The sequence below is a fragment of the Apus apus genome, chromosome 2, assembly GCF_020740795.1.
Source record: "Apus apus isolate bApuApu2 chromosome 2, bApuApu2.pri.cur, whole genome shotgun sequence".
Classification (NCBI taxonomy): domain Eukaryota; kingdom Metazoa; phylum Chordata; class Aves; order Apodiformes; family Apodidae; genus Apus; species Apus apus.
The window spans coordinates 100,241,206-100,266,997 of NC_067283.1; the positions used below are offsets into that span (position 1 = coordinate 100,241,206).

Consider the following 25,792-nt stretch of genomic DNA (forward strand, 5'->3'; position numbering starts at 1 on the left):
ATGAGTAAAGCTCCTCACGTGTTTCCTCAGAACTGAGTTGCCCATTCATGGTGATTTTGCTACTAGTCCTTCTCTCAGCAAATAATGGGTCTACCCTGTGAAGCAAAATTATGTTAAGTTTTTAAGACACCTTGGAGGGAATCTGGACCAACAGTTAAGGTGAGTGTGACTGCTGAAAGCTACTGTTTTGTTGAGATCACTCTCTGCAGGAAATAGCATGGTCTATGAGATCATGAACAAGCTAATATTGTAACTTTTACTTATTATGTGACAGTCCAAATTATGTCCTCTCAGTGCTAATATCCAAAAACATGCCTGTCATTAACAGGTGCTTAGACAATGAGAAGTGGAGACTTTTACCTGAGAACACTGTGCTAGGAATAAGTATGTGGTCTCTTCTCAGCTGAGAAATGCTTTTTAATTTTGTGAATTAGCCTTCTTATTTGACTTATTTTTTTTTAAAGTGCAGACTACACAACCTTTTTCTTTTTTTTCCTTATTGCTGCATATTATTTGTACCTTGTCAAAAGTCCATCCTATTCTGTCCAGTTCCCCTTGCCAGTTTTTCAACCATCATTTCCAAGAAACTTCCACTTTTATTTGCTTCCTACTGCTCATTTCTGTTCCCTTCATAGAGCACTTCTAACTTTATAACCTGTGACAAGATTCAGCATTCTCAGGAAATGAACGTCATGTTTGCCAACTGTCAACAATGGTTTTACCCTTTTCTTACACCTACGTCTGCTTAATTCTTCCTTGGAAAATGAAATATCACCTTTTCTGTACTGCTAGAACACCAGTGAGAAACAGGGTCAGTAAAAATGCCGTGTTTTTGTTTTGTTGTTTGTTTTTTTTTCCAGTTGGTAATGGAACATATCACTGAATTCCAGTTACACTTCTACAGTTTCCACAGATCTTAAGAGAACATCCTTCTCCTCTTTCTCTTTTGCTATTTTGCATCTGCTGTATCTCACCCCATGCAGAGCTGATGACAGTCCATGAACCAAAAGTAGGATGCAAATATTCTTACTAAATAACAACTCTCATCAGACATTCCTGTTTCTTAAAAAAAAAAAAAACAAAAACAACACCAAGCAAGCAATCAAGTATAATAAAAAGTGCATAAGATATGAAAATGTGATCTTATATCAATTCCCTCATTCAAATCTAGTGTCAAGTTTTAGACAAAGAAATCAAGTTTTGCCTAGCACAAGAAAGATATTTGTGGGAAGAAATCTTTATCAGCTTTGGTTTTATATCTAATTTCACAAACAATTAAATATCTATTACTAAGAACAAAGTGTTATCAAAGAACATGAAACTGTATAATATTCTCATACTGTTCTTTTTTATTCTCAAAATATCCTTATTTCTTTTTGAGACCACATCAAATGCACAATGAATACTTGAATTATTGTTTAAAATTTCCAAGTTACTTAAGATAAAACAATTTATCTGAAAAAATTATAACTTATTGCATACTTATTCGACCAGGTTTTGAGAGTTGGTTTGTTGTGTTGGGTTTTTTTTTTTTGGTTGGTTGGGTTTCTTGTTTCTTTGTGTTTTCTTTTAAGGAGGATTATATTTTTTTAATTATATTTTTAAGATTGCTATAAAAACCCAGCAGTAGTTAGAGGATTAAAATTAAATTTTGTAGACAGTTGAAAGAAAAGTAAGAAAGCTTTTTTCATATGTCTCTAAATACATAAGGATATAAAAAAATACCCTGGATGTGTTTTTTTCTGTGTGATTTTATGATTCTTGAAACTAAATTATTTGGAGAAAAAAATGCTGAAGGGCTAAATTAGATTGTAGAAATTATCTTCTTTGACTTAAGTTTTGTGGCTACTCTAAATTGATTACTTGTTTCCCTGACTGATCTCTAAACAGAGAAAGGCAATCCCTTTCACTTGCAAAATATTCTCACAAAATGAGTTACCTTCCCACCACCTTGGTTACTTGCCAAGGAGTATTTTATTTTTCCACTAGGAAAAAGAAAATCAGCTTGTATTTTGTTTGCTAGAGTCCTCTGCATTTTAATTGTGAACTCTGACTGAACATCAGAGAGGCCTTATGATGTTTTGCACAAAAGTGCCTGTGTTCATAGTTTTTCTCTGGGCACCCAAAATAGAATGCATTAGGCAGTGTCATACTGTGAGTTTTCAAAACTGAAAGCAGAAGTGACTTATACTGGCAGGAATCTGTGACTCCTAAAGCTTTCCAGGGATCTGTGAAGTAAAACAGAACTGCTTACTTCTCTGCATCAGAAGTTAATTCAACTTTTACAGTACACATTTCTTTAAACCTAGATGGCCCTGAGGTTACAAAGGTAAGATCTATATCTTTTTTCCTTTGTTATCTTCAAAAATCAAATGTAAAGGATTTAGCTGAGTGTTGTCAGTGCAAACACCACAACAGGCAAAGACAAACCCAGATGCCACTGAAAACCTCCAGGAGAACTTTTTTGTTGTTGTTTTCTCAGAGTTGACTAACTTCTATAGCTGTGGAAATCCAGCTTTCTAAGTTGGATTTATTGTAGGAAGTACTTAATATGCCTGTTTTGTGTTCAACATGCATATTAACACCCCCACCTCTGACAGGCTGCTTGTGATTGCTTCATCTACATTCATGCAAGTGACTATTAGTAAAATGTGTTTACAGTTTCTGAGGGTGACACCAAGAGGAGTAAAAAAATCTCTGGTTTTACAGGAATACTTAGAATATAGGATTGTGTCTGGAGCTCAGACTTTTTGCAGAACCTAAATGTGACTAACCTAGTGTTAGGTAATTTCTGAAATTATAGCACATATTTTACATTCAGAACTGCTAAAATGTATAATATCTTAAAAAAATTAACTCAGTAATTTGCTTCTCTGTTTCAGAAAACTTTACAATTACTCACCTGAAGTAAATAGCTAAAAACAGATGCACTTATTTATTTTGAAATAACAAATTATATGTGATATGTTGTACAGGCAGATACAAGCTACCAGTTGCTTTTTAAAAAAAAAAAAAAAAATTCTGCATGTTCTATTTATGTTACTCCATGTACTTATTTTGGTCATTCATAACTCTTTGAGGTGAAATTTCTGTTGTGCAGTCGTTGCATTACATTGACTATAAATATTCTTGTAAACTTCTGGTTTAGCTTAATCAGAAAGATTTGGGTATTTCTTAAATCAGTTGAACTTAAAACATGATTTTTTTCCAAGAGAGCTGACAATGCAATAGATACTTAATTAAAGTGTTCATTCTTTTGTAGATTAAAACCATTATTCTCATTTCACTTTGCAAGTCACAGAAAGTTTTGATTTCTAACAACAGGCGGTACAAATGGGTTTCTCCACCATCTCTTATTTTTTTCTCTATTTCAACTATATTCCCAAGCCCTTTTGAGTTTATATGATGCTAAAGATAGAAAGGTGTAACAGAACATCATCTTTCAATCTTCTTAATTCAGCAAAACTCTGGTTTCTGAAGATGAATAAATAAAGAGGGCAGAGTGTGCGTATGGTAACTTCAGCTATCCTGAGCACTGGAGGAGCCCTCATTCCAGACCGTGCTAAGTAGACAAGATACATATCCATTACAGTTACTGAGCAATGTCAACAAGACCATATGGGACAAATGTGGGAAAAAATTGTGCTTTGGATACACAGATCCAGGTCTCCTCTATGCAGCATTGCCTGCAGCATAAAAGGAATTGCAATTGCTTCTGCCAGCAAGCTGCAATTGTTAATGTTTGCAAAAAGACATTACTCCCAGGTTTTCCATCAGGGACACATAGTGAACACATTGTAAATGGAAGGTGATATTAAATTAGAATCCCTCATTCTCAAGCCATTGCCCTAACTGTTAAATCAAAATCCTTCTGAGACAACAAAATTAGAAACATTCAAACAAACAACAGCATAAAGGAAATTCAACTGGGAGAAAAAGAATCAAGTACAACCTCAGTAAAAGACTGTCTGCAAATACAGCAGCAGAGCTAAAAACACAATAATACATGAAACAAGATCACTAAGACTATTTTAAAGGGGACCTCTAAAGATTATATATTCTAATGCAATGTTATATTTGTGGAGGACAAAAATCTTTTTTTTTCATTAGCACTGTTTTTAAGTGTTTTTTCCCAACTTATGAGTTACAGTTATTACAACATTAAAATTGCTAAGTAAGCATTAGAGGAAGTGTAACCTGTCACTTCACATTTTCTTGGGTTTTTTTTACGTGGAATTATGATACATTGGAAGATAAATCACATCTTAGTAAATTATAAATATAAGTAACAAAATAATAACTGGATTCAGTGTTACTGAATGTCTTTATGTAGTTATTCTGATTCAAATCTAGGCAACATAAAATGTTTGCAAAATAAACTCTTTTTTGGTATTTTATAGATCTTTCAGACAGTCAGTGGTAAATAACATAAGTAAGTAAAATAGCAATTTAAAGTTCTTGAAGCTTTATTTTGCTTGACAATTTTCTCTTTAAAATGTTTTTTACAGCTATATTAAGTAATATTATATATTTTTATTCCATTAACAAACATTTTTAATGCCCTGCCTGCTTTCACTTCCAGTAGCTACTTGGCATTTGTGACTGACTCCTCATTTTTAGCATTCTGATAGTGTAGCCAAACCAATAAGTTCTCTTTAAATACAAAGACTGCAAAAATTAAAAGGGATTTAAAAACACTATGCTTGGCAAATGATAGAGGTTCTATGGTTATACACACTTTTCCCCGTAGAGAATCTTTTTCAGAATGGTGAATAGCATATGTAGAATACGTCGGCAACAACTTACAGGATCAAAAAACAGGACCAAAAGAAAGTGCTAGCTTTAATTACTATCCTGTTCATCTTCAAACAGCTGATCTCTCTGTTTTCTCCGTGAAACGCAAATAGCTGTTGGAGAAATTTAAGGGCATGGCTGGTGCTCTTTTTATGTATCAATGTGAGATATATAGGCTGGACCAAAATTTACCCTTCAAAAAAATTCCCAGTGGTGGATTAACTAGGATGAGTTATGCTGCTTCATAGCCATGAGGTACCCCTGGAAAAAACCAAACAAACAAAAAATTAAAAAATATGTTTCCAGACAAATTAAGATGACAACCAGACTTACAGAATGAAAATGTGGTAAATGTATTGTTTTTTTCCCAAACATCAATTTTAACATATAAATTGAATTGGTTTCAAATGCTAGATCATTAGATACATTAATATTTTTTCAAAGACTGGTCCATGAAATGTATAAATAACATTTGGAAATACCACACAGAGATAAACTGTGTTAATTGCTCAGCGTTTCCTGTGTTCAGTTTCAGAAGTGTGTAAATGTTATAGAATTTGACACATTTTCAAGTGCCTTACATAGAATATTATTCTACTCAGTTCCTTATCACTGTTATTTTTTTAAATGGTCATTTTATGAAAAGACTTTTTTCCACTTAGGATTACAGGTAAACAGAGTCTAGACTCAAAGACAGTCACAGTTTGACCGTGTTGAAACTAAATGGACTCAGTTAACCGAACATTTTAATCACAACTATATGAAATTTTTACAAATGACATGGCTCCCCTGGCCTGCAGGAGGAAGATCATGCAGGTTAGCACAGCAGTTCCCATAGTACAGTGCATAGCCTGGGACGGGACCATGGGGATTCCCTTGTGTCTCTCTGGTTCACTCAGAGCCCTCCCAGGTGTACTCAAATTAACAATAAGACAAAGTCAACTCAATCAAATGTATTTCAAACAGCTCACTTCAAGCTGTATTCCTAACAACACTTTAAAAAACTGTTTTGATGGTTTTTAATTACAGTTGTTTAGCATTACTTTTAGAAATCTCTCATGTTTGATTGAGTTGCTGTTATTTCATCTTTCTTTTTTTTTTTTTTTTTTTTTTTTGTCTTATAAATTGTGTGACTCATATACTTGAACTCTCCCCTATTTACAGTCTTCTTGCAAAAATCAAGAGCACCGTGAGCAGATCTGCCTGCTTCCTGAGGGTCTGTCCACAGTATTGAACAGCCACCTGCTGGTGATGGCCTCGTGGTGTGGAAGTATCTGGCAGTGTAGAAGTGTCCATAGGCCAGTTGGCAGCAGCCAGTAGTCCCTTTCCCATATCTGACTGGAGTGCCCTGTTCAAATACCCTCAGCACCTGCACCAGCCCGTGGCCATAGCTGATGCTGATTGTGTCCAAGATGCCTGGGATGCTCCCCTGTGCAACGGGATTCACATCCTAGCACTGCCAGGCCCAGCTGTGCACTTACAGAGAGGGACCAAATTTCTCAAGAGTTAAATCATGTGGAGCACCTAACACAGGGCAGCACTGCAAGCTTGTGTGCAATGAGAACCTGAGCCCTCCTCACGTGCCAAACCCTGAAGCATCCTCTCTTGATTAGCTGAGCTAGTTGTTTCCACCCCCACCATCTGAATGATGCAGAGAAGTAACTGCCTGCTCTTAGCAACCCAGTATTAACAAAACAAAATGAAAAATTCCTATTACCCCATCCTTAAAACAAAATATAACAATTAAGTTACATTAAACAATTTTTTTCTCAGTAGATAATATTGTTTAATCTCCACAAATGAAACTATTCTTTCAGAAGAAAAGAAAACTTAAAACAAGAATTTTACTACCAGGTGTCTACAAGCATTTTTTTTTGTTTTGTTTTGGTTTGGTTTTTTATGTATGCATCATTCAAAGAAACTATGAACTATAAATTTATAATCACATTTTTCAGATATATTATACAAATTGGAAATATGAATTATTCAAAGACATGATTAACTTGTAAGTTACAAATAATGGATTTTTGCTTTTCTGTCCGTTGGGTTGTTACTTTTGTTTGTTTGGGTTTTTTTCTGATAGATTGCCTCTCTGGAGTAGTAGCTAATTTCCAAGTGGAGAAATATTGCCTAAGTCTGAGCTACTATAACCAGATTAAGTCCATTTTGTTTCAAATGAAAACAAAGTAACACAGGAAGAAGTGTAGCATCATAAAAATGGCAGTCTGTATTCCTCAGTATCACTAATCATAAATGTCAGAGAGAGTAAAAGTATACTTATTTCAGTAGGATATATGAAGGAATTGAAACAATTTCAGTGACCCTTTACAGACAGTAACTTTAGATTTCTAGGAATTCGTAATTGTTTTTGAAGTCTGGATATGCTGGAGCAATGCTTGCTATCCCTAAAGCAGGAAAGTGTTATGCCTAAACAAGTAGCAGAATCTCTTGCAGAATTAATTAGTTTTGGTAAAAGACTGAAATTGTACTCACCTGTAATGCATGAAAAATATGAGTCTTAATATCTATATGATAAAATCACAGAAAACTAAGAAGTTAGGAAATAAAGAAAACTTTGGTTTGCTTTGAAGTTTTTTTCACATCGAGAAGAAATATATTTATTTTCTTTCTACACTATTACATAGTAGTTATGATTTACATATAATAGTCGGACATCCTAATAATAGTACATTATGTTATCAATCATATTGATCATAAACCATGCTAATCATGTGGAGGAAAATAATTCTGGCAATCAACTGTGTTCAGCAGGGATTCAAAATGCACAAGAAAGTTTCCTGAAGATTTTTTTAAATTTATTTGTTTTTATTTAATATACTGGAAAACATGAAGTAATGTCAACTCCTTTGGCTTAATGCTATTCCTCTTGTTCAATCTAGATACAAATGAGTTTCTAAAAAGTGCTTATACTATTATTCAAAGTAACCTGTACCAAGAAGATAGTGTATTTTAAAAGAATTATATTGTTTAATAAGAATGTATAAGAATTACTTTAACCTAGTCAATCTACAAACCATCTTTGTCCTGATCTAATTTCCTTTACTGCAATCAAATATCTACACCTAAAATGTGAATCATCTAACAAAGGAACTGTGAGCTATACTTCTAAATACAAATTACCACCTTGATCTTCACTATTTTTATAATGAATTCAGAAGAGAAAGAACGTGCTCACAAATAGAATATTTCTATTGTCAACAAGGTTAAGAATGCAGTTCATCTGACTTGTTTGTAGATGTCTTTTTGTTAATTTATTGGCTTAGGTTAATTGTCAGGACTCTCTTTAGACAGAAACAGAGTGATTTAGACTTCTTACAGTAGTCACTTTTCTTACAATGTAGTAGAACATAGATGTCTTTCCATTGGCAATTTAGGGAGTCTGCATAGGCACTTTACATTAGATCTATAACTTTCAGGTGCTTTAATAAACGCAGTCTTAAGAAAACATGGGAATCTCAGAATTTTCATTATTAAAAACAAAAATGTTATATATGTACTAAAGAATAATCATTCACAGGTATGGTAAAAAATACAATACACTTTTACATTATTAGCAGACCTCTAATATCTATGAATCAACAATAAACACTATAATATTTCATCTTATAGTATCAATTTTTCAATAAATATGAACCTAATTCCATATTATGTTCTCCTGCTAGTAAATTTAATTTTTCTACCTCATCTAGCAGTTGCATTTAGCAGATAATAATTCTAGGAGTAGACTTAATTCCCACAAGTAGTGCTAATAAAGGCATTATAATAAAATAGCTAAAAAGGAACTAGTAAAGCTAATAAATAATAAAATAAATGTAAAATAAACATCTGGGGCATTGTAACTTTGGCCAAGGCTCTGATATATCATGTCAAAGTGATATTGGGTACCTGTGGAGAAGCAATGGATGATTTTTACTCAGCAGAAACTGAAGAAGTTTGATTTAACTGAGGCAGAGAAGCTGTAAATTGATTTCTTGATTCATTCAGGACACAGTCAGAGGTAGCATGTAGAAAGCCCCAGAGGGGAGAGGACAGCATTATTGTTTCCTTCCTTTATAGATGTAAAAGGTTGGAACTCTGTCAAGTGGTGGAAGGTTCAACTGTGTAAAAGACAATGTAAGGTATTTGCCCATCAGACGAATTGATTGCTTGATGCAAGGGAGAACCAAAGGTGACAGCCTCAGCAGCTGCTCCTGACTTGCTGCCTCCCGCAGCTGGGGGAAGGAGATAACCAGAGGATGCTGAGCCAGCCTAGCCCTGCTGCCAGTCACAGCACTCATCTCCGGCATGCAGGCTGCAGCTGCACTGCTGACAAAAACCGGGAGGCTTCTTAGTAACAGCCTGCTCGGTATTGCCCTGCATTGCTTCATGAAGTTAACAGTTACTTGAAAATAGGTTCTAAATTAGTTCACAAATTTCAAAATCAGTTTGACAAAAGAAAATTTAAAGTTATATAGTCTCCCATTCCTCTCTCAAGAGAGGAAATGAATTTCAAGGAAATTCATTCTTTTCAAGTTTTGAAAATTGAAAATGCTAAACTATGGCTTTCACATTAAAAAAAAACCCACTGGTTTTGTTTTTAAAAAACAACATATTTATATACAACAATCATAAAATACCCTGGAAACAATTTTTTGTTGTTGTTTGCAAAAAAATAACAATTAAATCCTTCTACTATATTTCACTAAAGTCTCAATGACTTAAATATTTTTAGGCAGTATTCCTCAAAAGTAATTATTTTAGATTTTCAGAACTTCCCCATTAGGTAGCTAGCTATAGAGGTACATTGGTAAGCTTGCAAAAAAAGTCTGTGCATTTATTATTATTCACCATTTATTGAAAATATAAAGTATGTATAGAAAAAAGGGAACAATTTCATAGCATGTTCATTGAATTACATATAAGCTCATTAACTTGCAAACATAAGTTGGGGTAGTTTTTTGATCATTTATGAGGTAAAAATCTGGCTACGTAACAGTAGTCCACCAATTATACTAATGTTGTGTTAAAAAAAACAAAAAAAACAAAAAAACACCCTTTTTACTGTTGTGAACTATTTTACACTTCGAAACCCTTCTAAAAATGTAGTAACTGTATATATATTTAATTTGTTGGGGTTTTTTGCTGTTGTTTTTTTTCCCCCCAATATTCATAATGCACTCTCTCTCATTTTCTATCTGTGATAAAGAAAACAAAAATAATTGTAATGTCTTTCTCTTGTAACCTTACGTTCTGGTTTGGTGGGTTTTTCGATAGTGGGGGAAGGGCCCCAGGAGTGGCTCTGTTCAGAAGCTGAGAAGCTCCCCCTTCCCAAAACCAGCCAAGGAGCCAGTAGACGGACAATAGATGCGCCTCAGTGATTAACATAAGAAAGAACAGAGATAACACCTGAGCAGAGCGAGCACTTAAGACGAGAAGAGCTGTACTAGAGGAGAGCTGTGCTGGTGGTTGATGAGGAAGAAGGGGAAGAAGGTGCCCAAGCAGAAGTTTCCCTGCAACCCATGGCGAGATGGCAGCTGTCCCCCTGCACTCATGGAGGAACGTGGTGGAACATTCACTGAAGGCGCCAGGAGGGGTGAACTTGGCCAGTGAACTCGGATTGTGCAGCTTGGGAAGACCCCGGTGCCAGGGGAGGTGGCTGTTCCCGAGGCAGCCCGTGACTCTGTGGGAAGCCGAGGCTGGAGCAGCACCAGACCTCGTGGGAAGGACTCATGAAGGAGAGGTTCTTGGAAGACCCTCTCCATGGGAGGGACCCCGTGGGGAAGCAGGGAAGGACTGCAAGGAATCCTTCTTCCTGAGGAGGAAGGAGCGGCAAGTACCACCAGCCTGTGAACCGACTCTAAACCCCATCCCCTGTCCCCCTGTGCCGCTGGGGGGAAGGAGGGAGAGAAACCGGGAACAAAGGGATTTGGGCCCGGGAAGAAGGGAGGGGTGGGGTAACATATGCAAACACTGCTCTTTGTGTTGTCTGTGTCCCCTGTGTGTTTGATTAGTGTGAAATTAAATTATTATTTTTTTTTTCCCCAAGTTGAGTCTGTTTTGCTTGGGACCTTAATCGGTGAAGAACCCTCCTTGTCCTTTGTCTCGACCACTGAGCTTTGTCCTCGTCATCCCAGAGTGTATGTGGGGGGGACTTGAGTGAGCAGCCATGGGGCTGTTTCTTTGTGGTCGTGTTGGGCCCAAACCATGACATTATTGGCTAGTCAGACAGGAGAGAGGTAAGGAACCACGACACCTTGCAGGTTATAGTTATAGGAGGGGAATCTTTTGATGTGTTTTGAGATTAATTTGCTTATGTTGATAACCTTAAGTAAAACCTGTAGAGTTCAATTTACTCCATTAAACTCAGCCCAGTCAGATACCTCTTTCTATAAAGAATGAGGAAGTCAGGAAAAATCTTAGTTATCAAATGGGTAAAGTGTTTAAGCTCAAATTACTTTCTGTATTGCACAAGTTCTTGTATTGAATCAATGTTTGTGATATTTATGTATCATCTAGGAAGCTGTGCTAAAATCTTATCAAAAGGCATTATCTTGAAGTATTAATTTTCTTTCAGTTAATTTCATCCCTTTGTTTTCTACACAGAAAAAAAACCCAAACAAAACAACACCAAACCCACCAAAAATCAAATCTTGTTTTGGGGATACTGTCTAGTGTTCCTAAGAGGAACAAGCATTTGTGTTTAGATGTAATGAAATTGGAAGTAGTTGGATGTTGCAGTAAGGTGCTCAATAAAATAAACACTATACAAGAAAAAGTCCTGTGACATGAAGAGATTAACCTTAGTCTTGAAAAGAAACAAGACAATCTTTACTAAGGAGCTGGAGCCATAAACATGCTGTATGCATCCCAGTTACTCTCCTAGCTAAGGAGATATTTTCACCCTTCAAACCTTCTCTATTGTACAAGTAGTAAATAATTTGGCAAAAAAAAAAAAAAAAAAAAAAGCTGTTTTGTTTTTTTTTGGGGGGTGTTTTGTTTTGTTTTTTTTCAATTCATAGCTTATGATTTCTCCATTCAAGCAACAAACAATAAGAGGGGCTGAGCAGGGACAGCAGAAGTGGCTTATGTTAGAAGAAGGAAAAGGCAGCCTAAAGTCATGCTGCTACTGAGGGGGAAAAAAAATAAAAAAAAGCTTTAAGCTTTAAAGTATCCCTTAAAAGGATTGCAGAAGAGCAAGGTAGTCTTCTGAGGGGGTAAGAAGAGGACTACTTACAATTCATTTACTGTTTAGCACAGAAAGACTGACTTTTCAATACACAACAGTGTTCTACTGAGAGCTGGTAAAAGAAGTGCTCTTCAAGGTGAAGTGCTTTCATTGCAGATGAATTATGTGGCCTGTGTACTGAATCTGTTGCTGTTTCCACAAAGGTGATGTTGATTCCAAAATTCTGATAACAGATAATGTTTTTCTTTCAGATTGCCTTTTCACAAGACTTTCTTGGTCTCTATTTGATCCTAGCTGCAAATATTTCAGCATGCAGTTTTATACCCATATTAAAAATAAACTAAAAAAAAAAAAAAACAAACCCCAAAAAAATCTACTGGTGTGATCCAAAGATAAAAATGCCCTCTTTCCCTGTTTATGTGAACCAGCTGGATTTTAATGAGATAACATTTTTTTTCTTCTGATTTTCTTTAACAGAGACAGGCATTCATTTGAAGCATTTTGGTGAATTTGATCAGCTTGGAATTTTTTGACTTTTAACAAGCTCAGAGTTCGACCATGTGTTCAAGGTAAAATATTTTTTTCAAGCTAATTGCAATTTTAAGCAATAGTACTGTTCTGTTTATTTATTTTAAATATTGCTGTGTGCATTCTGTAAAACTAAACCAATATCAAGCAGAGAAAATGGCAGGTCATCCCAAAAGGCGAAATCAGAAGATCTAAAATTCTCTGTTCTAACTGGCATGTTACCTCTTTTCTTTTAAAGACTGTGTATGAATATTTCATACATTTGTTTCCTTGAGTTCTACCTAATCCTTCTTGACATTATTTCAGCAATGAGGAGAGTAAACACATTACATTTATTGGTTATCCTGCAGAGTAGGGCTTATTTTCATGTTCTGCTAAAGAGAGCTTGTAACCCTCGTATTTATTTGTTAGGAAAATTATACTTTCTATCCAGTGGGGATTTTTTGTTTTGTTTTCACATTGCTATGCTAGTGCTCGTGCCCTTAGTGTGGATAACAGTCCTGGCCCCTTCCCAGAGAGGGGGATTTCTGTGCTATACTTAACATTTCATAGCACCATGCCAATACCCCGTCTCTGTTTCTACTCCTTTATCATTGTATGGCTTTGGGGGTGAAATAGTACAATAACAATCAGCATTAGAAACATACATTTTGAGTCATGTTTCAGTTAAGGGCAAAGAGGTCACAAAAGTAATTTGAAGGAAAATGAGAGCGAAGATTTGCAGTATTTGCTTTTCAGAGTGACAGTTATTGGTAATAACAGCAAGAACTCGGGACTACTAGTGCTCTTTTATATATCCTTCTCTATAGGAAAACTGTGAAACCAGGGAGTAATCAGGGTTTATTTCTACATAAATTTTCAGTTAGGTATCTAAATATGTTCGTCTGAGATTTCTTTAAACAAAGCACTGGTGAGATCATTATGCACTAATGAATGAAGTTTCAGCCCTGAAAAACTGAGAATGTGTCTGTATTTTGCAAATATCTTGCATAAGAAAATACCCTTGCATTCATTACATTGCCATATGATATCCTTTGTGAAGGCAGTTGAATAGATTTCTCTGATTTAGGTATTGATTTTTAGAGTGGCTTTTTAATTCTGAGTATCCAGAGGACAGATACTTTCTTTAAAAATTAACACTTAACTGTTGAAGGCTAAACAGACTGTAGCATGCATAATGCAAAATTAATATGATCTGTAAAAGACTTTTGAGAGAAAAAAAACCATAGTAAAAAAACCACTATAAACCCTAGATCCTGATTTATAGGACATCTTCTGATAAAACATATTTTCCTGTAAAAGAGACCTAAAAAAGTCAAAATGTGCTGAACAATAGTGGAAATTGAAGAAGAGAGATGAGAGGAAGCCTATACTGAAGTCAGCTACCTGCATGATCTTACAGCTCATGAGAGCTTCTTGGACAAAACAAAACTTACCTAAATTCACACATGCAAAAAAATAACCCTTATTATTTTATGGAACAAAAAATTTACTATAGTGGTTTATCTAACTTTCTCTGTTTTCTTTCACTTTTATTACCAACCTTCTTTTTATTTCTCTGAATAGTTTTTCACACCCTGTTGCCATTTATGCACTGTTTACAAGTCCTAGAGAATTTATAAAGGGACCCAAACCATCTAGAATGACAGGAGATAGCTGTCAGGACAGAAAATGTATATCTAGTGATAAAGCCTGATAGCATGATGAGCAGTGGAATTCCACCCAAAGAGAAATATACATGTCAGTTAGCACTTTGAATTAAATGTGCAGGGGAAACTTTCAGGTTCAATATCCTGCTGAAAGCTAGCACTAGAATTAAAATGCAAGAAAAGAAAGAAATGCAGCAACATAAAAAAAACAATAAAGCTATAATAGCAATCCCCAAGTGGGCTGTTCTTTTCACACTTACAGGATTAAAACGAATAACTGATGTAGCCAGATATTTCATGAAAAAGAGCTACAGAATCCATTAATCTGTGGAATTAAATAATATGGAATTGATTCTCTAAGACATTGAAGTTATAAGTAGAATACATTATTAAAATACCCCAAGTTATAGGTAGATTCAATAATTTAAAAGTCCCTATCCCACCTATTCTGTGCAGTTTCCACAGAATGTTTTTGATATTTATAATAATTACCAATGTTACTTAGGAAAGTTGCAGTGCAGCAGGCTTTGTTTATGATTGTAATCTGGCCAATTGCTAAATATTGCATAAAGTGAAAGGTGTGGGAAAAGAGGACAAAATTAAGCAGACATAAAAAGAAAAACTCTTACTGTTCTCAGAGTTAGTCAGTGATGTTAAATCAATTAAATGTAAGTTATATTCAGTTCATGATCGAGAAATGAGAAGCAGGCAATTGCCTGAACTAAGCAAATATATTATTATTTTTATTACTGAATTTTGTCATGTCCACTCTGACACCACCCAGCGTTAACAGTTGACTATGCCACACTCTTACTTTAATCCAAAAGAATGCACTGCCTCTAAATAAATAATGCTGCCTATGACAAAATGATGTGATTCATAACGCATTCTTCAAGACTTCTCCTTCACTCTTGCTATTCCACTTCGTTCTTGTTACCTGAGTAGTGTTGCTGCAAATTATATCTGTGGACCGGGAAGAGTAACAATTTACTCCAGGCCTGTTGTTTTCACTAGACTGCAAAATTCAAAGTGTGCTGTCCTCTGTTAAATATAAACAACTTTTACACAGTTTAACAGCTCATTTTGGGAAATAACTGCTTAAGATATTAATAATATAAGTCTTAGCCTTTCATAATATGGAAAGCACTACTGTTACCATATCCTCTTTCTTGTTCCTTTTCATTCCTCTCAACTGTTTGATTGGCTTACTATCCAACATACAACTACTTTTGAGACAGCATGGGGCAATCAAAGACCATTTTTCACTAACTAAGAAACTGACATCTATTTATAAGATTCATATATAATCCATTAACAGTGGACTTTATAGACCTAAATAATTTAAGACCATGACTGTCTGCAGGATATGAGTTCTGGCACATATGAACTAGTGAATTAAGTCTTTGTCCATTCAGTTACTATGGCAACTTTATGGACTTCTCAGTTTCAGCTGGCTTGAAATTAATTCAAGTCAGAAACTCTGACAGACTCCTGAAAGAACAGGAATTATGTGGATGAAATGAGCTGTAAAGAATGAAATGCCCATAGAAACCTATGCCAGTAGTTTCTTTTGTAAGAACTTATTTTGGAGGCAAATTTAAAGTATGTGATTTAGTGAATTATGGTATCTTTGAGAACTCATGCATACTCATATGCTATATACATTGAAGTTATGCACTCCGCTGTGTAGGAATCAGAGAAGTATCTCAAGCCTGAGGAAGGAAAGAAAATGTCTACAAGGCAGGCATGGTGACAGCCAGGTCCACAGCCAAGTAGTGGCTTGAAAAGTATGCATTCCTTTCAATGGACTTAGAAGAGCTATTTCTTCACAACAAATTTTCATGAGCCACTGTGAAAAGATGAACTTAGAAAGAAGTACCCAAAGTCCTACCCATCAATTTTACAAAAAATATGCTTATCTCCATGAAGGGGATCTTCTATCTCCTATCCTGGGTTTTTCTTAAAATACCACTTCCTAGACGAAACTCCCCCAGTCCTCTCACAAACGTGGTAATTAATGCAGTGAAGGACTGGAAAGACAATCCATGCTTATTTTTTTCTGCTATTCTCCACGAGTTGCTAGATGAATTTACAGAAATGTATAAAACTTACCAATATAAACAATAAAATTTACTGAAACAGTCATGACAAAAATAGTCCTGGTCATATTTTGCTAACTAAAGACTATAAGTCTCTAGTTATAGGCAAGTTTCCAAGGTAAGATATTGGTTACTATATAATTGTGTGTATTTAAGAAAATTAATACAAATAATAATATGAAATTAGTTGTAGAAAGTAATTTTTACCCAAAATATATTTTCAAGTTTCATATAATTTGGTGTTGGTTGTTTTTTGTTTGGTTTGGGTTTTGTTTGGTTGTTGTTGTTTTTAAACTTTATTGTTTTACTTTGTTTGTTTATTCAGAAATTTATTCAGGAAATGAATATTTCAGCTTTACACATTCTTATTTAAAAGAAACACATAAATCCTGGAGCTGTTAACTCTTCAAACATGTATCGCCTGTGGACAAGTCTTCTATTTGCAAATGCTCCATAATTCTTTCTTATTTCCCAGACCAAAGCCCTTTGTCTCTTCCTTTTCAACACAGTTCTTCATGAATCTTTGAAATCTTCTCAGAATACTTCTGCCTTCCATAAACTCTGCTCCTTTCTTAACTGCAAACTTCTTTTAGTAGTACACATTGTGCCCCTTCATCATTAAGGATGATTTTTCTTAATCCATTCTCTTACCTTCTTTGTTCTGGAGAAAGTACTTTCACTATGCAACACATAGCACTAATGTCACAGCACCAAAAACACCAGCCTTTGGAGTTTTTAATATTCTTTGAAACAACTGGAAAAGAAATTAGCAGAGTGCTCTGGTTTCTACCAGACATGGGACTCTTGCATTGAATTTCTGCAAGTCTACCCATTTCAGGTGAAAGGACACAAAACACTCCAGAAGTAATAATTTTTCTGAATAACTTAAATTGAGCTAAATTTGATATATGTACAGATTTTAGCTAAGTCTGACTTTAAAAGCTGAGGAGAAAATAAAAATATGCAAAGGACTTGACTGCTGGTTTCCACTGCCCTGCTCTACAGGAATGTGCCTGGAGGCAATTCATCCTCTAAATGTGTCCCATTAACTGAAAGGTTTCTGGCTTGGCACACCAGCTGATCCTTTCCCAATGCAGGTCTGACTCCATATCTAGCTTCTTCCTTTCCTAATGACTGCAGGAAAACCAAAACTTGCATTTTAAATACCAGGCTCTTCTACTGTCTCACTTCTTGTCACTTACCACTCACCATGATTCCTACCCTAGCCAGGCTTTACTTTTGAGTATGAACTCCTTATTTCTGCTTCTCCTCCACTTGTTTCTGAGCTTGAGAAACTTCTTCATGTGAGAAAAAAAAATTAGGTGGTGAAGTTTAAAAATGTTGAGTTTGATTGTGTATTTTAACACTCTAGTAATACATAAAGTACTGAGCTCACCTGCCCAGTTGGAGATACAAAAGCTAAGGCTACAAAGTACAGAAGCCCTCTTGAAATCAGCAAAATTACCCTCTGAATGACTCACAGGAACTCTGGCTGAACAACATAATACAGCACAATTTCATTTTTACAATAGGTTTCTATGTAGTAAAATATTGAAAGAAATCTGTACAGAAAGGTCTGATTGAGAGATTACATTGAAGAGAGAAGAAATTAAGGCTCACACAGGTAATAAGGGAATAATGACACAAAGATTAAAGACAGGTAAAAAACTTTAAAAAGATTTGATAAACTGTTACTGCAGATGAGCTATACTGGTGAGGATGGAATTGATGATGAGTAGGTAGTTCATCAGTCTTAGATGGAAACAAAAAAAAAGTTTGTAAATAAAGAATGGGAAAAAACTGGGGAGACACTCTCAATGCTTCAGGTTTTCAGTGAGAAAGGAGAATTCAATATAGGCTAGGAAGGGGAAGAATTATGCCATAATAAGGTAAAAACTGGTTGGAAGAGGAAAGAATGAGTGAAAGATTTAAAAAAAAAACAAACAAAAAACAAAAAACAGAGCAGAAAATATTGAGAAATAGCAAAATATTTTGCCAGCTTCAAAAAGAACTGATTGTCTTTCTTCTATAAAGAGTATTAGTTCAGAAAATATGTAGTTTTATCAGCCAACAATAACAATTAACTTCAATAATATCAGCTGAATTTTGGAAGTTACTTGAAGAATGACAAGAATTTAATGACTATTGATAAAAGTGTGTTAAAAAAGCAGCATGTGTTACAAATAATAACTATAAACTTTTCAAAGTCTATTTCCTATATAGATATAATAATTTACAAAAAAACTCCAGACAACAGAGTACATTGTGTGACAACACAATAAGAATGTCCCAATATATCTTAGTTTTATTTGAGGTAAGGACTATGTTGAATGATAATGGAAGTATAAAGAGTATTTTCCTCCCTTACTTTGCAGGAAGAGATGTGATGCATGTAACAAGTAGCAAGATGCTAACAGAAAGTGGAATTGTACTTTGTGGATAAAAAATTAAGTAATGGACAAAATTTATGTTCTGAGATATCATAGGAAGAAAAGGTAACTTTATTATGAAGAGTGTCAAGACCTAGATCCCAGATACTATGCAATTAAGAATTTTATTTTTTTTTTTTACCTGAAACTGTTCACTGATGTTAAAATGTAGAAATATGACGATGTGTTTAAAGTAATTCAGATCCTTTAAAAATAGCTTTAAAGTAAAAGATGTTTTGGCATGACATATTGATAACTAGAAAAGGCATTCTATTTTTAGGATTTTTTAATGACTCTCAAAATGTGGTTCCATTAAAAAAAACATTTGCACAATATGCAAATTTACCGGGGTTTGTTGGATTATATCTGGAATATTTTATTCCACACCTTGAAATAGAAAATAAAATAAATATTTTATTTAAATCTTAAACACAAAATTTACTATATAACACTTTTTTGACCTGGATGACCTAATGCTCTATTCCTATTTTGTTTTGAATATCTCAATGTGTGGCAAGTGCTTACAAAGTTTAATGGAATCAAGTAAGAACTACATTGGAGTAATATGTATTTGGTATCTGAGATGAATTTTTAAAAAAAGGATATTAAACTATAATATTCTTGATAGAATAAGTGAAGGAAGAGGACAAGGTATGTTCCTCATAGCAAAGCAGAGCAGTGAAATATTAAAAGGTAACATAGCCTCTATTTTTAAAAAGGGGAAAAAGACACAGGGAACTACAGGACGGTCAGTCTTACCTCTCTGGCCAGCAAGATCATGGAGCAGATCCTCCTGGAAAATCGGCTAGGGCACATGGAAAATAAGGAGATTAGTGACAGCCAACAAGGCTTCACTAAGGGCAAGTTATGCCTGAACAATCTGGCAGCCTTCTACAACAAGACTGCAGAGATGGTGGATGGTGGCAAAGCAACTGACATCATCTGTCTGGATTTGTGGAAGGCATTTGACATTGTCCCACGTGACATCCTGGTCTCTAAACTGACAAGACATGGATTTGACAGATGAACCACACGGTGGATAAGAGATTGACTGGATGGCTGCACCCAGAGAGTTGTGTTCAGTGGCTCAGTGTTCAAGTGGAGGCAAGTGATGAGTGGTGTTCCTCATGGGTCAGTATTGGGACCAGTGCTGTTTAACGTCTGTTTTGGAGACATGGACAGTGAGATTGAGTGTATCCTCAACAAATTTGCTGATGATACCAAGCTGTGTGGAGTAGTTGACACAACAGGGGGAAGGGATGCTATCCAGAGGGACCTTGACAGGCTGGAGAGGTGGGCCAATGCCAGCTTCATGAAGTTGAACAAGGCCAAGTGCAACCCATTCAGAGTACAGGGGGAGGATCACTTCCCTAGACCTGCTTGCAACACTGTTTCTGTTATTAGCCAATATGCCCTTGGCTTTCTTGGCCACCTGGGCATATTGCTGGCTCATATTCAGCCACTGATCATTCAGCAACCTGAGGTCCCTTTCCTCTGGGCGTATTTCCAGCCACTCTTCTCCCAGCTTGTAGCGTTGGCTGTTGTTGTTGTGACCTAAGAGCAGGACCTGGCATTCGGTCTTGTTGAAGCTCATACTATTTGCTTCAGCCCACTGAACGAGTCTAAGTCCCTCTGTAGAGCCTCTCTACCCTCAAGCAGATCAACATTTCTTCCCAACTTGGTGTCATCTGCAAATTTACTGAGAGTGCATTCTAACCTCTCATCAAGGTCATTGATAAAAATGTTAAACACAAGTGGACCCAACACTGAGCCATGAGGAACTCCACTAGTGACTGGCAGTCAGTTGGGTCTAACTATCTTCACAACCTGTCTCTGGGCCTGGCTGTCTAGCCAGTGTTTTATCCAACAGAGAGCATGCCCATCCAAGCCATGAGCAGCCAGTTTTTAATGAGGATGCTGTGGGACACAGTGTCAAAGGTTTTACAAAAGTCCAGGTAGACAAAATCCACAACCTTATCCTCATCCACCAGGTGAGTCATCTTGTCATAGAAGGAGATCAGGTTTGTCAAGTAGGACCTGCCTTTCATAAACCCATGCTGACTGGGCCTGATCAGCCCAGTTTTGTATGTGGTGCATAATGACACTCAAGATCATTTACTCCATGACCTTCCCTGGCACTGAGGTCAGACTGATAGATCTGTAGTTTCCCAGCTTCCTCCTACCAGGTTTTCTTGTAGATGGGTATCACATATGCCACCCTCCAGTCCACTGGGATGTCCCCCAGTTTGCCAAGACTAATCGTGAATGATGGAAAGAGGCTTGGTGAGCCCATACGCCAGCTCCTTCAGTACTATTGGGTGCAACCCACTTGGCCCAATAGACTTGTGAATGTTTAAGTGTTGCAGCAGGTCCCTGATAATTTCCTCTTTGATTGAGAAAGGTTCATTCTGTCCCCACTCCCTGTTCTCCAACTCAGGGGTCTGGGTGTCCAGGGAACAACTAGTTCTACTGGTGAAGACTGAGGCAAAGAAGGCAATAAGCACCTCAGTCTTTTCCTCATCCTTTGTCGCTAAGTTTCCCCCTGTATCCAATAAAGGATGGAGATTTTCTCTCGTCCTCCTTTTGTTGTTGATGTACATATAGAAACATTTTTTGTTGTCTTTAACAGCTGTAGCTAGCTTGAGTTCAGCTTGGGCTTTGGCTCTCCTAATTTTCTCCCTGCATAGCCTTGCTACATCTTTGTAGTCCTTATGAGAGGCCTGCCCCCTCTTCCGAAGGCCATAAACTCTCCTTTTGCTCCTGAGTTTCAGTCAAAGCTCTCTATTTAGCCAGGCTGGTTTTCCCCGCTGACTCGTGTTTCGGCACATGGGGACAGCCTGTTCCTGCACCTTTAAGACTTCTTTTTTGCAGTGTGTCCAGCCTTCCTGGACTCCTTTACCTTCAGGACTGCTGCCCAAGGGATTTTGTCGATCAGTCCACTCAGTAGACTGAAGTCTGACCTCTGGAAACCCATGGTGGTAGTTTTACTGACCCCCTACCTTGCTTCCCCAAGAACTGAAAACACTATAGTTTCATGATCTCTATGCCCTAGACAGCCTCCAACTTTTACTCCCCCAACAAGTTCTTCTCTGTTCCCATGGAGAAGGTCCAGGAGGGCACCTTCCCTAGGTCGGTTCCTTCACCAGTGGAGTCAGAAGTTATCTTCTACACACTTCAGGAACCAGCTGTGTTCTATTTCCAGCAGACATCATGAAGTTGATGTCTCCCATGAGAACAAGGGGTAGTGACCATGAGGTAGTGACCTCTCCTAGCTACTTATGAAATATTTCATTGGCCTTTTCATCCTGGTTGGGTGGTCTGTAACAGACTCCCATGATTATGTCAGCCTTGTTGCCCTTCCTCCTAAGTCTTACCCATAAGGATACAACTCTATCATCTTTATCATTAATTTGCAGGCATTCATACATCTCCCTCATATAGAAGGCCACCTCACCACCTTTTCTTTCTCATCTATCCCTTCTGAAAAATTGGTAGCTATTGATCACAGCACTCGAATTGTATGAGTTATCCCACCGGGTTTCTCTGAAGGCAGCTATATCATAGTTTTCCTGCCACACAACAGCCTCCAGCTCCTCCTGTCTATTGCCCATGCTGCATGAATTGGTGTAGGTGCACTTCAGCTGGGTTAATAGCTCCTGCTACCATTTTGAGGAGAGGAGCCCTAATTCCTATCTGACCGTTATTGGCCTCTTCCACAGTTACTAACCTGTCAACCCTTGAAATTTTGCTGCCACATAAATCAACATCCCTCACTTTCATTGAGACGGCAGATTGAAAGGCCTTACCAGCACACCATTCCACAAGCTCCAATCTATCATGCATGGGCTCCTCCCTAGTCAGCCCAGTCCCACCCCCTTCCCCTTTTGAGTCTAATTTGAAGACCTTTCTATGAGCCCTGCCAATTCAAGTGCAAGAATCTTTTTTTCCTTTTGAAAAAGCTGAACCGAATCTGTTGCCCAGTAGACCCAGTGCAGTGTAAACACCCCGGTGATCAAAAACCCCCAAATTCTGTCCGTGGCACCAGCCTCAAAGCCATGTATTAATCACATGTGTTTTCCTGTTTCTTTCAGTACACTTCCCTGTCACGGAAGGGACAGAGGAAAACGCTACCTGTGCTCCTGATCCCTCAACCAATCTCCCTAATGACCTTAAGTCCTTTTCAATCGCTTTTAGACTTCTCTCTGTAATCTTGTCACTACCAGCTTGGATAACCAAAAGAGGGCAGTGGTCTGAGGGCTGCACCAGACCAGGGAGTTTCCTACTAATATCCCTAACCTGGGCCCCAGTGAGGCAGCAGACTTCCCTGTGGGAGGGATCTAGTAAACTTATGGGATCCTCAGTTCCCCTCAGAAGGAAATCACCTACCACAATTACCCTACTTTTTTCTTGGTTAAACTAGTCCTAAAGTGTGGGGGTGACTGACTCACCCTGGGTGTCTTCCCAGATGGACCTTCCTCTCCATCCTTACTCACCTGGCCCTCAATTTTCAAAGCCCCATACTGTTGCTCAGCAGTAACTGGTGAGGTAAGGAAGGCCAGGAAGGGATTCATGTGCCTAACTGAGGAAGGACCTGTTTCCATTCCCCTTCATCTCTTTGATCACCTCCTCTTACCTGGTGGCAAGAAGGTAGGGGATCCCATGCTTCATGCGGAACCTGTTGCCTTTACCTCAGGGATGGGAAGGTCTGAATCCACCAGTCTATCTTCCCCTCCATCTCCCTTATAGTCCTCACCCTTTCTTCCTCCTCCTTCAGCTCAGCAACCAGGCTGAGCAGATCATTCACCTGATCACATTGAACACAGATGTTGTCCGTGATGCCCTCCATTTCAAGTGCCAGGCTCCAGTACTCGCTGCAGCCAAAGTCCTGGACACCCACATGTCTGTGTGGGACTTCCATCTGGGTTGCCATATTCCTCCAGGCAACAGCTTTTTGCCTAAGTGGAAACCATAGCTAATGCTCTTCTGAGAGGGTGACAACCACTAGTTAAGTTAGCCTCTGGAGCCAAGAGGAAGGCTGTGCACTACCTGCACACCCTGCTCATGCAAACTGCTGTGCCACGATTTTCTGATGTGCTGTGCCCTGTTGGCCGCACTCCTGGGTCACTCACAATCCCTGAGGGCTGCATTTGTACGTGACAGGGGTTCGACCACTGTCACCCTGGTCTCAGCCCACGCTGAGGCAGAGCTGTCCCCTCTTGGTCAGGAGCTGTCTCTTCTTGCTCAGGGGAAGGAGGCAGCCTCTCTTGCTGCACACTTGCACTGCCGTGGTTTCACCTGCCTTGGCAACAATCTCAAGCCAGGAATCCCTCTGCCTCAGTGACTGCACCTCAGTGACTGGCTTGAAAAATCTTAATGGACTTTACTAACAAACAGAGCACAGAGTTAATTGAAAAAGTTTGTTTGTTTGTTTTTTAAGTATGGGATCCTTAACTGTAAGAGGCTATTTTTATGATTACCTCTTTACTTTGCAAATGTGTCCTGGTAAGCTTCCTCAAATGTAAGTTTTTGAATCTGATTTCAGGACAGTTTTCCACTGACATAAATGGGATGATTTCACTTTAGGGTGTTTCTGACTTTTCACATTTTATGTGGAAAATGGTCTCTAAACCCAAACCTGCTTGCGTAACAGTAAGTCAAATTATAGTTAAAAGCATCTGCTTAACTGAAATTTTGAGGCTTCTTAGAGAAATTAAATCTCCTCAAAAACATGGGAAAGGTGGATTTATTGCACTATTAGTTAAAATGTATGCAAAGAATAATTATAGATGAAAGAAAAAAAGGAACCTGAATCTTAAGGAGAGTTCTGGAGCATTTAATGAAGTGTCTTCCTGAAAATAATTTGGCAAACAGATTCAAGTGTGAATCACAGAATGTGGTCCTTTACATCGTTATGCTGACAAGTGGTGCTTCAGTGCTGAGTGGTATCCTGCAGTGCCAAAAATGTTCCAGTAGGATTTGTCCAGTGAATCAAACATCTTGTAATTGGATTTGCTACTTCTCTACAATAGAAAACAAATGCCAGAAGGCAAGAATTTATCTTTTTACTATGTACATGTATTAGGTTTTATCAGCACAATATTTATGCTAAAACATGTGAGTTCAGTCATAATTTTCTGTAATGTGAACAATCTTAAAAATAAATAATAGTCATAGTTAAGGAAAGCTACAATAAAAACTAAATACTTATTTTTAGTGTAAAGAGTGCAATGTAGCACAACTACTGGTATTACTGAGTCTTTTAGCATCTCAGCATCTGTTTGCTAAATTGATTTTTCCATTAGAATAAAAATACTGATGCTACTGAATTACTGTGGGAAACAAACATAATTTTCTCATAAAGTCCTAAGGTAAGCATTTCAATTTTTATTTAGCTAGGAAATATCTGGACTGACATAGGCTGTTGCTGTATGGCAGAATAGTCTGTGAAAAAAAAATGTAAATATAGTAGTTAATTTACCTGTGTTTAGATGAGAGACACAGATACCCTAAAGTATTTTAAATTTCTTTTTCTTCCTTAGAATAAAGTGAAGTACTAATATCTTTGTCTCTTGTCTATGAAATTATTCACCAAATAGCTCCTATTCTTCACTTAGTAACATGTGGATAATCTATGTTTCCAAAATCAGAGAATATGCCACACCAAGTAGGGAGAAATCCTAAAGGTTTAATTCAACCTGGGAAATATGCTGGACCTCTGTGTATGTGTCAGTGTGACATTCTCAGTGATACCTGCTGGTCCCTTTGGGAGATTTCAGTAGTCTCTGAAAGAAAGCTCTAATATTTCTTTATTGCTTTCTGATGTTCCAGATTATATTTTAATATTATCTTGGTTCCAGCTGAAAAACAGTAACACAAGCATTCAAAATCAAAGTAATATTGGATTGTCTTTGGCTCCACCTATATGCATAATGGCATCCATTAACCAGCACCCCCAAAGGTCACATGCTACAGAACACAAGCAGTCTGGCAGAGTCCTGCTCACCATGATTTTATCCTTCCCCACACACTCTGTTCTCTTCATGGCAATGCTGTGGCTGACTCTTTCTGTGTACACAGATACTTTTTAAATTGATGAGGTCATCTTTG

General features: G+C 37.2%; 1 protein-coding gene across 11 annotated transcripts in view; it reads left to right on the forward strand.

Moving 5' to 3' along the window:
- LOC127380863 (cadherin-19-like) overlaps positions 1-25,792 on the forward strand; it is a 108,681-nt gene that overhangs the window by 34,770 nt on the left and 48,119 nt on the right. For 10 of the 11 annotated variants that reach the window (XM_051610400.1, XM_051610399.1, XM_051610407.1 and 7 more), the window contains one exon: positions 12,458-12,549. The gene's annotated coding sequence lies outside the window, so the exon portion shown is untranslated. Of the gene's footprint in view, positions 1-1,766; positions 2,330-12,457; positions 12,550-25,792 lie in introns of those variants that run through there. The other variant, XM_051610406.1, reaches the window with a different exon arrangement.